Genomic DNA, 12,996 nt, shown 5'->3' on the forward strand with positions numbered 1-12,996 from the left:
AATCATAAGGTTTACATCAAGTTAGCACTTAGTGGTTTTCAGTAAAATTGAACTGTTCACTCCATTGAGCTCAAAGCATTTTGTGTTAAAGGTGTGTACATATCTACTCGGGGTGATTTGGTGCTGTATAGATATTGCATGTAGAGTAATCAGTTGCATGGAATACTCAGTTGCAAGCTGAATTCAAGAACCTATCTCATAACGTGTAGAGTGCAAAACCAACGACTTGCTGTAGTTCAGGAAACGTTTATGTTCCACATGTAGAAAGGGAGATGTTACTGAATGTAACTACTGGAGCATTGGTAGTACACTCATTAAATTGGTTGCAGACAACTCTAAATCATATGGTGAGTAAAATCAAAAGGTTTACATCAAATTAGCACTTAGTGGTTTTCAGTAAAATTGACCTGTTCACTCCATTGAGCTCAATGCATTTTGTGTTATGGCTCTGTAGATAACTACTTGGGGTGATTTGGAAGTGTATAGATATTGCATGTAGAGTACTCAGTGCTATGGGATACTCAATTGCTAGCTGAATTCAGGAACCTACTTCATAACGTGTAGAGTGCAAAAGCCAATGACTTGCTTTAGTTCAGGAAACGCTTATGTTCCACATGTAGAAAGGGTGATGTTACTGAATGTAACTACTGGAGCATTGGTAGTACACTCATAAAATTGGTTGCAGACTACTCTAAATGACATGGTGAGTAAAATCATAAGGTTTGCATCAAGTTAGCACTTAGTGGTTTTCAGTAAAATTGAACTGTTCACTCCATTGAGCTCAATGCATTTTGTGTTAAAGCTGTGTACATAACTACTCGGGGTGATTTGGAGCTGTATAGATATTGCATGTAGAGTACTCAGTGCCGTGGAATACTCAATTGCAAGCTGAATTCAAGAACCTACCTCATAACGTGTGGAGTGCAAAAGCCAATGACTTGCTTTAGTTCAGAAAACGCTAATGCTCCACAGTGTAGAAAGGGTGATGTTACTGTATGTAACTTCTGGAGCATTGGTAGTACCCTCATAAAATTGGTTGCAGACAACTCTAAATCATATGGTGAGTAAAATCAAAAGGTTTAAATCAAGTTAGCACAGTAGTTTTCAGCAAAGTTGAACTGTTCACTCCATTGAGCTCAATGCATTTTGTGTTATGGCTCTGTAGATAACTACTTGGGGTGATTTGGAACTGTATAGATATTGCATGTAGAGTACACAGTGCTATGGAATACTCAATTGCAAACTGAATTCAAGAACCTACTTCATATCGTTTAGAGTGCAAAAGCCAATCACTTGCTTTAGTTCAGTAAACGCTAATGCTCCAGAGCGTAGAAAGGGTGATGTTACTGAATGTAACTTCTGGAGCATTGGTAGTACACTCATAAAATTGGTTGCAGACTACTCTAAATCATATGGTGAGTAAAATCAAAAGGTTTACATCAAGTTAGCACTTCGTAGTTTACAGTAAAATTGAACTGTTGACTCCTTTGAGCTCTATGCATTTTGTGTTAAGGCTCTGTACATAACTACTTGGGGTGATTTAGAACTGTATAGATATTGCATGTAGAGTACTCAGTGCGATGGGATACTCAATTGCTATCTGAATTCAGGAACCTACCTCATCACGTTTAGAGTGCAACAGCGAATGACTTGTTTTAGTTCAGTAAACGCTAATGTTCCACAGCGTAGAAAGAATGATGTTACTGAATGTAACTTCTGGAGCATTGGTAGTACACTCATAAAATTGGTTGCAGACTGCTCTAAAACATATGGTGAGTAAAATCATCAGGTTTACATCAAGTTAGCACTTAGTGGTTTTCAGTAAAATTGAACTGTTCACTCCATTGAGCTCAATGCATTTTGTGTTAAAGCTGTGTACATAACTACTCGGGGTGATTTGGAGCTGTACAGATATTGCATGTAGAGTACTCAGTGCCGTGGAATACTCAATTGCAAGCTGAATTCAAGAACCTACCTCATAACGTGTAGAGTGCAAAAGCCAATGACTTGCTTTAGTTCAGGAAACGCTTATGTTCCACATGTAGCAAGGGTGATGTTACTGAATGTAACTACTGGAGCATTGGTAGTACACTCATAAAATTGGTGGCAGACTACTCTAAATCATATGGTGAGTAAAATCAAAAGGTTTACATCGTTAGCACTTAGTGGTTTTCAGTTAAATTGAACTGTTCTCTCCATTGAGCTCAATGCATTTTGTGTTATGGCTCTGTACATAACTACTTGGGGTGATTTAGAACTGTATAGATATTGCATGTAGAGTACTCAGTGCTATGGGATACTCAATTGCTAGCTGAATTCAGGAACCTACCTCATAACGTTTAGAGTGCAACAGCGAATGGCTTGTTTTAGTTCAGTAAACGCTAATGATCCACAGCGTAGAAAGAATGATGATACTGAATGTAACATCTGGAGCATTGGCAGTACACTCATAAAATTGGTTGCAGACTACTCTAAATGATATGGTGAGTAAAATCATAAGGTTTACATCCAGTTAGCACTTCGTAGTTTACAGTAAAATTGAACTGTTGACTCCTTTGAGCTCTATGCATTTTGTGTTCAAGCTGTGTAAATAACTACTCGGGGTGATTTGGAACTGTATAGATATTGCATGTAGAGTACTCAGTGCCATGGAATACTCAATTGCAAGCTGAATTCAAGAACCTACCTCATAACGTGTAGAGTGCAAAAGCCAATGACTTGCTTTAGTTCAGTAAACGCTAATGCTCCACAGTGTAGAAAGGGTCATGTTACTGAATGTAACTTCTGGAGCGTTGGTAGTACACTCATAAAATTGGTTGCAGACTACTCTAAATCATATGGTGAGTAAAATCAAAAGGTTTACATCAAGTTAGCACTTCGTAGTTTACAGTAAAATTGATCTGTTGACTCCTTTGAGCTCTATGCATTTTGTGTTAAGGCTCTGTACATAACTACTTGGGGTGATTTAGAACTGTATAGATATTGCATGTAGAGTACTCAGTGCTATGGGATACTCAATTGCTAGCAGAATTCAGGAACCTACCTCATAACGTGTAGAGTGCAAAAGCCAATGACTTGCTTTAGTTCAGGAAACGCTTATGTTCCACATGTAGAAAGGGTGATTTTACTGAATGTAACTACTGCAGCATTGGTAGTACACTCATAAAATTGGTTGCAGACTACTCTAAATCATATGGTGAGTAAAATCAAAAGGTTTACATCAAGTTAGCACTTAGTAGTTTACAGTAAAATTGAACTGTTCACTCCATTGAGCTCAATGCATTTTGTGTTAAAGCTGTGTACATAACTACTCGGGGTGATTTGGAGCTGTATAGATATTGCATGTAGAGTACTCAGTGCCGTGGAATACTCAATTGCAAGCTGAATTCAAGAACCTACCTCATAACGTGTGGAGTGCAAAAGCCAATGACTTGCTTTAGTTCAGAAAACGCTAATGCTCCACAGTGTAGAAAGGGTGATGTTACTGTATGTAACTTCTGGAGCATTGGTAGTACCCTCATAAAATTGGTTGCAGACAACTCTAAATCATATGGTGAGTAAAATCAAAAGGTTTAAATCAAGTTAGCACAGTAGTTTTCAGCAAAGTTGAACTGTTCACTCCATTGAGCTCAATGCATTTTGTGTTATGGCTCTGTAGATAACTACTTGGGGTGATTTGGAACTGTATAGATATTGCATGTAGAGTACACAGTGCTATGGAATACTCAATTGCAAACTGAATTCAAGAACCTACTTCATATCGTTTAGAGTGCAAAAGCCAATCACTTGCTTTAGTTCAGTAAACGCTAATGCTCCAGAGCGTAGAAAGGGTGATGTTACTGAATGTAACTTCTGGAGCATTGGTAGTACACTCATAAAATTGGTTGCAGACTACTCTAAATCATATGGTGAGTAAAATCAAAAGGTTTACATCAAGTTAGCACTTCGTAGTTTACAGTAAAATTGAACTGTTGACTCCTTTGAGCTCTATGCATTTTGTGTTAAGGCTCTGTACATAACTAGTTGGGGTGATTTAGAACTGTATAGATATTGCATGTAGAGTACTCAGTGCGATGGGATACTCAATTGCTATCTGAATTCAGGAACCTACCTCATCACGTTTAGAGTGCAACAGCGAATGACTTGTTTTAGTTCAGTAAACGCTAATGTTCCACAGCGTAGAAAGAATGATGTTACTGAATGTAACTTCTGGAGCATTGGTAGTACACTCATAAAATTGGTTGCAGACTGCTCTAAAACATATGGTGAGTAAAATCATCAGGTTTACATCAAGTTAGCACTTAGTGGTTTTCAGTAAAATTGAACTGTTCACTCCATTGAGCTCAATGCATTTTGTGTTAAAGCTGTGTACATAACTACTCGGGGTGATTTGGAGCTGTACAGATATTGCATGTAGAGTACTCAGTGCCGTGGAATACTCAATTGCAAGCTGAATTCAAGAACCTACCTCATAACGTGTAGAGTGCAAAAGCCAATGACTTGCTTTAGTTCAGGAAACGCTTATGTTCCACATGTAGCAAGGGTGATGCTACTGAATGTAACTACTGGAGCATTGGTAGTACACTCATAAAATTGGTGGCAGACTACTCTAAATCATATGGTGAGTAAAATCAAAAGGTTTACATCGTTAGCACTTAGTGGTTTTCAGTTAAATTGAACTGTTCTCTCCATTGAGCTCAATGCATTTTGTGTTATGGCTCTGTACATAACTACTTGGGGTGATTTAGAACTGTATAGATATTGCATGTAGAGTACTCAGTGCTATGGGATACTCAATTGCTAGCTGAATTCAGGAACCTACCTCATAACGTTTAGAGTGCAACAGCGAATGGCTTGTTTTAGTTCAGTAAACGCTAATGATCCACAGCGTAGAAAGAATGATGTTACTGAATGTAACATCTGGAGCATTGGCAGTACACTCATAAAATTGGTTGCAGACTACTCTAAATGATATGGTGAGTAAAATCATAAGGTTTACATCCAGTTAGCACTTCGTAGTTTACAGTAAAATTGAACTGTTGACTCCTTTGAGCTCTATGCATTTTGTGTTCAAGCTGTGTAAATAACTACTCGGGGTGATTTGGAACTGTATAGATATTGCATGTAGAGTACTCAGTGCCATGGAATACTCAATTGCAAGCTGAATTCAAGAACCTACCTCATAACGTGTAGAGTGCAAAAGCCAATGACTTGCTTTAGTTCAGTAAACGCTAATGCTCCACAGTGTAGAAAGGGTCATGTTACTGAATGTAACTTCTGGAGCGTTGGTAGTACACTCATAAAATTGGTTGCAGACTACTCTAAATCATATGGTGAGTAAAATCAAAAGGTTTACATCAAGTTAGCACTTCGTAGTTTACAGTAAAATTGATCTGTTGACTCCTTTGAGCTCTATGCATTTTGTGTTAAGGCTCTGTACATAACTACTTGGGGTGATTTAGAACTGTATAGATATTGCATGTAGAGTACTCAGTGCTATGGGATACTCAATTGCTAGCAGAATTCAGGAACCTACCTCATAACGTGTAGAGTGCAAAAGCCAATGACTTGCTTTAGTTCAGGAAACGCTTATGTTCCACATGTAGAAAGGGTGATTTTACTGAATGTAACTACTGCAGCATTGGTAGTACACTCATAAAATTGGTTGCAGACTACTCTAAATCATATGGTGAGTAAAATCAAAAGGTTTACATCAAGTTAGCACTTAGTAGTTTACAGTAAAATTGAACTGTTCACTCCATTGAGCTCAATGCATTTTGTGTTATGGCTCTGTAAATAACTACTTGGGGTGATTTGGAACTGTATAGATATTGCATGTATAGTACTCAGTTCTATGGAATACTCAATTGCAAGCTGAATTCAAGAACCTACCTCATAATGTTTAGAGTGCAAACGCCAATGACGTGCTTTAGTTCAGTAAACGCTAATGCTCCACAGTGTAGAATGCGTGATGTTACTGAATGTAACTACTGGAGCATTGGTAGTACACTCATAAAATTGGTTGCAGACTACTCTAAATCATATGATGAGTAAAATCAAAAGGTTTAAATCAAGTTAGCACAGTAGTTTTCAGCAAAATTGAACTGTACACTCCTTTGAGCTCTAGGCATTTTGTGTTAAGGCTCTGTACATAACTACTTGGGGTGATTTAGAAATGTATAGATATTGCATGTAGAGTACTCAGTGCTATGGGATACTCAATTGCTAGGTGAATTCAGGAACCTACCTCATAACGTTTAGAATGCAACAGCGAATGACTTGTTTTAGTTCAGTAAACGCTAATGTTCCACAGCGTAGAAAGAATGATGTTACTGAATGTAACTTCTGGAGCATTGGTAGTACACTCATAAAATTGGTTGCAGACTACTCTAAATCATATGGTGAGTAAAATCATAAGGTTTACATCAAGTTAGCACTTAGTGGTTTTCAGTAAAATTGAACTGTTCACTCCATTGAGCTCAAAGCATTTTGTGTTAAAGGTGTGTACATATCTACTCGGGGTGATTTGGTGCTGTATAGATATTGCATGTAGAGTAATCAGTTGCATGGAATACTCAGTTGCAAGCTGAATTCAAGAACCTATCTCATAACGTGTAGAGTGCAAAACCAATGACTTGCTGTAGTTCAGGAAACGTTTATGTTCCACATGTAGAAAGGGAGATGTTACTGAATGTAACTACTGGAGCATTGGTAGTACACTCATTAAATTGGTTGCAGACAACTCTAAATCATATGGTGAGTAAAATCAAAAGGTTTACATCAAATTAGCACTTAGTGGTTTTCAGTAAAATTGAACTGTTCACTCCATTGAGCTCAATGCATTTTGTGTTATGGCTCTGTAGATAACTACTTGGGGTGATTTGGAAGTGTATAGATATTGCATGTAGAGTACTCAGTGCTATGGGATACTCAATTGCTAGCTGAATTCAGGAACCTACTTCATAACGTGTAGAGTGCAAAAGCCAATGACTTGCTTTAGTTCAGGAAACGCTTATGTTCCACATGTAGAAAGGGTGATGTTACTGAATGTAACTACTGGAGCATTGGTAGTACACTCATAAAATTGGTTGCAGACTACTCTAAATGATATGGTGAGTAAAATCATAAGGTTTGCATCAAGTTAGCACTTAGTGGTTTTCAGTAAAATTGAACTGTTCACTCCATTGAGCTCAATGCATTTTGTGTTAAAGCTGTGTACATAACTACTCGGGGTGATTTGGAGCTGTATAGATATTGCATGTAGAGTACTCAGTGCCGTGGAATACTCAATTGCAAGCTGAATTCAAGAACCTACCTCATAACGTGTGGAGTGCAAAAGCCAATGACTTGCTTTAGTTCAGAAAACGCTAATGCTCCACAGTGTAGAAAGGGTGATGTTACTGTATGTAACTTCTGGAGCATTGGTAGTACCCTCATAAAATTGGTTGCAGACAACTCTAAATCATATGGTGAGTAAAATCAAAAGGTTTAAATCAAGTTAGCACAGTAGTTTTCAGCAAAGTTGAACTGTTCACTCCATTGAGCTCAATGCATTTTGTGTATTGGCTCTGTAGATAACTACTTGGGGTGATTTGGAACTGTATAGATATTGCATGTAGAGTACACAGTGCTATGGAATACTCAATTGCAAACTGAATTCAAGAACCTACTTCATATCGTTTAGAGTGCAAAAGCCAATCACTTGCTTTAGTTCAGTAAACGCTAATGCTCCAGAGCGTAGAAAGGGTGATGTTACTGAATGTAACTTCTGGAGCATTGGTAGTACACTCATAAAATTGGTTGCAGACTACTCTAAATCATATGGTGAGTAAAATCAAAAGGTTTACATCAAGTTAGCACTTCGTAGTTTACAGTAAAATTGAACTGTTGACTCCTTTGAGCTCTATGCATTTTGTGTTAAGGCTCTGTACATAACTACTTGGGGTGATTTAGAACTGTATAGATATTGCATGTAGAGTACTCAGTGCGATGGGATACTCAATTGCTATCTGAATTCAGGAACCTACCTCATCACGTTTAGAGTGCAACAGCGAATGACTTGTTTTAGTTCAGTAAACGCTAATGTTCCACAGCGTAGAAAGAATGATGTTACTGAATGTAACTTCTGGAGCATTGGTAGTACACTCATAAAATTGGTTGCAGACTGCTCTAAAACATATGGTGAGTAAAATCATCAGGTTTACATCAAGTTAGCACTTAGTGGTTTTCAGTAAAATTGAACTGTTCACTCCATTGAGCTCAATGCATTTTGTGTTAAAGCTGTGTACATAACTACTCGGGGTGATTTGGAGCTGTACAGATATTGCATGTAGAGTACTCAGTGCCGTGGAATACTCAATTGCAAGCTGAATTCAAGAACCTACCTCATAACGTGTAGAGTGCAAAAGCCAATGACTTGCTTTAGTTCAGGAAACGCTTATGTTCCACATGTAGCAAGGGTGATGTTACTGAATGTAACTACTGGAGCATTGGTAGTACACTCATAAAATTGGTGGCAGACTACTCTAAATCATATGGTGAGTAAAATCAAAAGGTTTACATCGTTAGCACTTAGTGGTTTTCAGTTAAATTGTACTGTTCTCTCCATTGAGCTCAATGCATTTTGTGTTATGGCTCTGTACATAACTACTTGGGGTGATTTAGAACTGTATAGATATTGCATGTAGAGTACTCAGTGCTATGGGATACTCAATTGCTAGCTGAATTCAGGAACCTACCTCATAACGTTTAGAGTGCAACAGCGAATGGCTTGTTTTAGTTCAGTAAACGCTAATGATCCACAGCGTAGAAAGAATGATGTTACTGAATGTAACATCTGGAGCATTGGCAGTACACTCATAAAATTGGTTGCAGACTACTCTAAATGATATGGTGAGTAAAATCATAAGGTTTACATCCAGTTAGCACTTCGTAGTTTACAGTAAAATTGAACTGTTGACTCCTTTGAGCTCTATGCATTTTGTGTTAAGGCTCTGTACATAACTACTTGGGGTGATTTAGAACTGTATAGATATTGCATGTAGAGTACTCAGTGCTATGGGATACTCAATTGCTAGCTGAATTCAGGAACCTTCCTCATAACGTTTAGATTGCAACAGCGAATGACTTGTTTTAGTTCAGTAAACGCTAATGTTCCACAGCGTAGAAAGAATGATGTTACTGAATGTAACTTCTGGAGCATTGGTAGTACACTCATAAAATTGGTTGCAGACTACTCTAAATCATATGGTGAGTAAAATCATAAGGTTTACATCAAGTTAGCACTTAGTGGTTTTCAGTGAAATTGAACTGTTCACTCCATTGAGCTCACTGCATTTTGTGTTCAAGCTGTGTAAATAACTACTCGGGGTGATTTGGAACTGTATAGATATTGCATGTAGAGTACTCAGTGCCATGGAATACTCAATTGCAAGCTGAATTCAAGAACCTACCTCATAACGTGTAGAGTGCAAAAGCCAATGACTTGCTTTAGTTCAGTAAACGCTAATGCTCCACAGTGTAGAAAGGGTCATGTTACTGAATGTAACTTCTGGAGCGTTGGTAGTACACTCATAAAATTGGTTGCAGACTACTCTAAATCATATGGTGAGTAAAATCAAAAGGTTTACATCAAGTTAGCACTTGGTAGTTTACAGTAAAATTGAACTGTTGACTCCTTTGAGCTCTATGCATTTTGTGTTAAGGCTCTGTACATAACTACTTGGGGTGATTTAGAACTGTATAGATATTGCATGTAGAGTACTCAGTGCTATGGGATACTCAATTGCTAGCAGAATTCAGGAACCTACCTCATAACGTGTAGAGTGCAAAAGCCAATGACTTGCTTTAGTTCAGGAAACGCTTATGTTCCACATGTAGAAAGGGTGATTTTACTGAATGTAACTACTGCAGCATTGGTAGTACACTTATAAAATTGGTTGCAGACTACTCTAAATCATATGGTGAGTAAAATCAAAAGGTTTACATCAAGTTAGCACTTAGTAGTTTACAGTAAAATTGAACTGTTCACTCCATTGAGCTCAATGCATTTTGTGTTATGGCTCTGTAGATAACTACTTGGGGTGATTTGGAACTGTATAGATATTGCATGTATAGTACTCAGTTCTATGGAATACTCAATTGCAAGCTGAATTCAAGAACCTACCTCATAATGTTTAGAGTGCAAACGCCAATGACGTGCTTTAGTTCAGTAAACGCTAATGCTCCACAGTGTAGAATGCGTGATGTTACTGAATGTAACTACTGGAGCATTGGTAGTACACTCATAAAATTGGTTGCAGACTACTCTAAATCATATGATGAGTAAAATCAAAAGGTTTAAATCAAGTTAGCACAGTAGTTTTCAGCAAAATTGAACTGTACACTCCTTTGAGCTCTATGCATTTTGTGTTAAGGCTCTGTACATAACTACTTGGGGTGATTTAGAAATGTATAGATATTGCATGTAGAGTACTCAGTGCTATGGGATACTCAATTGCTAGCTGAATTCAGGAACCTAATTCATAACGTTTAGAATGCAACAGCGAATGACTTGTTTTAGTTCAGTAAACGCTAATGTTCCACAGCGTAGAAAGAATGATGTTACTGAATGTAACTTCTGGAGCATTGGTAGTACACTCATAAAATTGGTTGCAGACTACTCTAAATCATATGGTGAGTAAAATCATAAGGTTTACATCAAGTTAGCAGTTAGTGGTTTTCAGTAAAGTTGAACTGTTCTCTCCATTGAGCTCAATGCATTTTGTGTTATGGCTCTGTAGATAACTACTTGGGGTGATTTGGAACTGTATAGATATTGCATGTATAGTACTCAGTGCTATGGGATACTCAATTGCTAGCTGAATTCAGGAACCTACCTCATAACGTTTAGAGTGCAAAAGCCAAAGACTTGCTTTAGTTCAGTAAACGCTAATGCTCCACAGTGTAGAAAGGATGATCTTACTCAATGTAACTTCTGGAGCATTGGTAGTACACTCATAAAATTGGTTGCAGACTACTCTAAATCATATGGTGAGTAAAATCAAAAGGTTTACATCAAGTTAGCACTTAGTAGTTTACAGTAAAATTGAACTGTTCACTCCATTGAGCTCTATGCATTTTGTGTTATGGCTCTGTAGATAACTACTTGGGGTGATTTGGAACTGTATAGATATTGCATGTATAGTACTCAGTTCTATGGAATACTCAATTGCAAGCTAAATTCAAGAACCTACCTCATAATGTTTAGAGTGCAAACGCCAATGACGTGCTTTAGTTCAGTAAACGCTAATGCTCCACAGTGTAGAATGCGTGATGTTACTGAATGTAACTACTGGAGCATTGGTAGTACACTCATAAAATTGGTTGTAGACTACTCTAAATCATATGATGAGTAAAATCAAAAGGTTTAAATCAAGTTAGCACAGTAGTTTTCAGCAAAATTGAACTGTACACTCCTTTGAGCTCTATGCATTTTGTGTTAAGGCTCTGTACATAACTACTTGGGGTGATTTAGAAATGTATAGATATTGCATGTAGAGTACTCAGTGCTATGGGATACTCAATTGCTAGCTGAATTCAGGAACCTACCTCATAACGTTTAGAATGCAACAGCGAATGACTTGTTTTAGTTCAGTAAACGCTAATGTTCCACAGCGTAGAAAGAATGATGTTACTGAATGTAACTTCTGGAGCATTGGTAGTACACTCATAAAATTGGTTGCAGACTACTCTAAATCATATGGTGAGTAAAATCATAAGGATTACATCAAGTTAGCAGTTAGTGGTTTTCAGTAAAATTGATCTATTCACTCCATTGAGCTCAATGCATTTTGTGTTAAAGCTGAGTACATAACTACTCGGGGTGATTTGGAGGTGTATAGATACTGCATGTAGAGTACTCAGTGCCATGGAATACTCAATTGCTAGCTGAATTCAAGAACCTACCTCATAACGTGCAGAGTGCAAAAGCCAATGACTTGCTTTAGTTCAGGGAACGCTTATGTTCCACATGTAGAAAGGGTGATGTTACCGAATGTAACTACTGGAGCATTGGTAGTACTCTCATAAAATTGGTTGCAGACTACTCTAAATCATATGGTGAGTATAATCAAAAGGTTTACATCAAGTTAGCACTTAGTGGTTTTCAGTAAAATTGAACTGTTCACTCCATTGAGCTCAAAGCATGTTGTGTTAAAGCTGTGTACATAACTACTCGGGGTGATTTGGAGCTGTATAGATATTGCATGTAGAGTACTCAGTGCCGTGGAATACTGAATTGCAAGCTGAATTCAAGAACCTACCTCATAACGTGTAGAGTGCAAAAGCCAATGACTTGCTTTAGTTCAGGAAACGCTTATGTTCCACATGTAGAAAGGGTGATGTTACTGAATGTAACTACTGGAGCATTGGTAGTACACTCATAAAATTGGTTGCAGACTACTCTAAATCATATGGTGAGTAAAATCATAAGGTTTACATCAAGTTAGCACTTAGTGGTTTTCAGTAAAATTGAACTGTTCACTCCATTGAGCAATGCATTTTGTGTTAAAGCTGCGTACATATCTATTCGGGGTGATTTGGAGCTGTATAGATATTGCATGTAGAGTACTCATTGCCATGGAATACTGAATTGCAAGCTGAATTCAAGAACCTATCTCATAACGTGTAGAGTGCAAAAGCCAATGACTTGCTTTAGTTCAGGAAACGTTTATGTTCCACATGTAGAAAGGGTGATGTTACTGAATGTAACTACTGGAGCATTGGTAGTACACTCATAAAATTGGTTGCAGACTACTCTAAATCATATGGTGAGTAAAATCAAAAGGTTTACATCAAGTTAGCACTCAGTAGTTTACAGTAAAATTGAACTGTTCACTCCATTGAGATCAATGCATTTTGTGTTATGGCTCTGTAGATAACTACTTGGGGTGATTTGGAACTGTATAGATATTGCATGTATAGTACTCAGTGCTATGGGATACTCAATTGCTAGCT

This window comes from Hypanus sabinus, chromosome 14 (genome assembly GCF_030144855.1).
Source record: "Hypanus sabinus isolate sHypSab1 chromosome 14, sHypSab1.hap1, whole genome shotgun sequence".
Classification (NCBI taxonomy): Eukaryota; Metazoa; Chordata; class Chondrichthyes; order Myliobatiformes; family Dasyatidae; genus Hypanus; species Hypanus sabinus.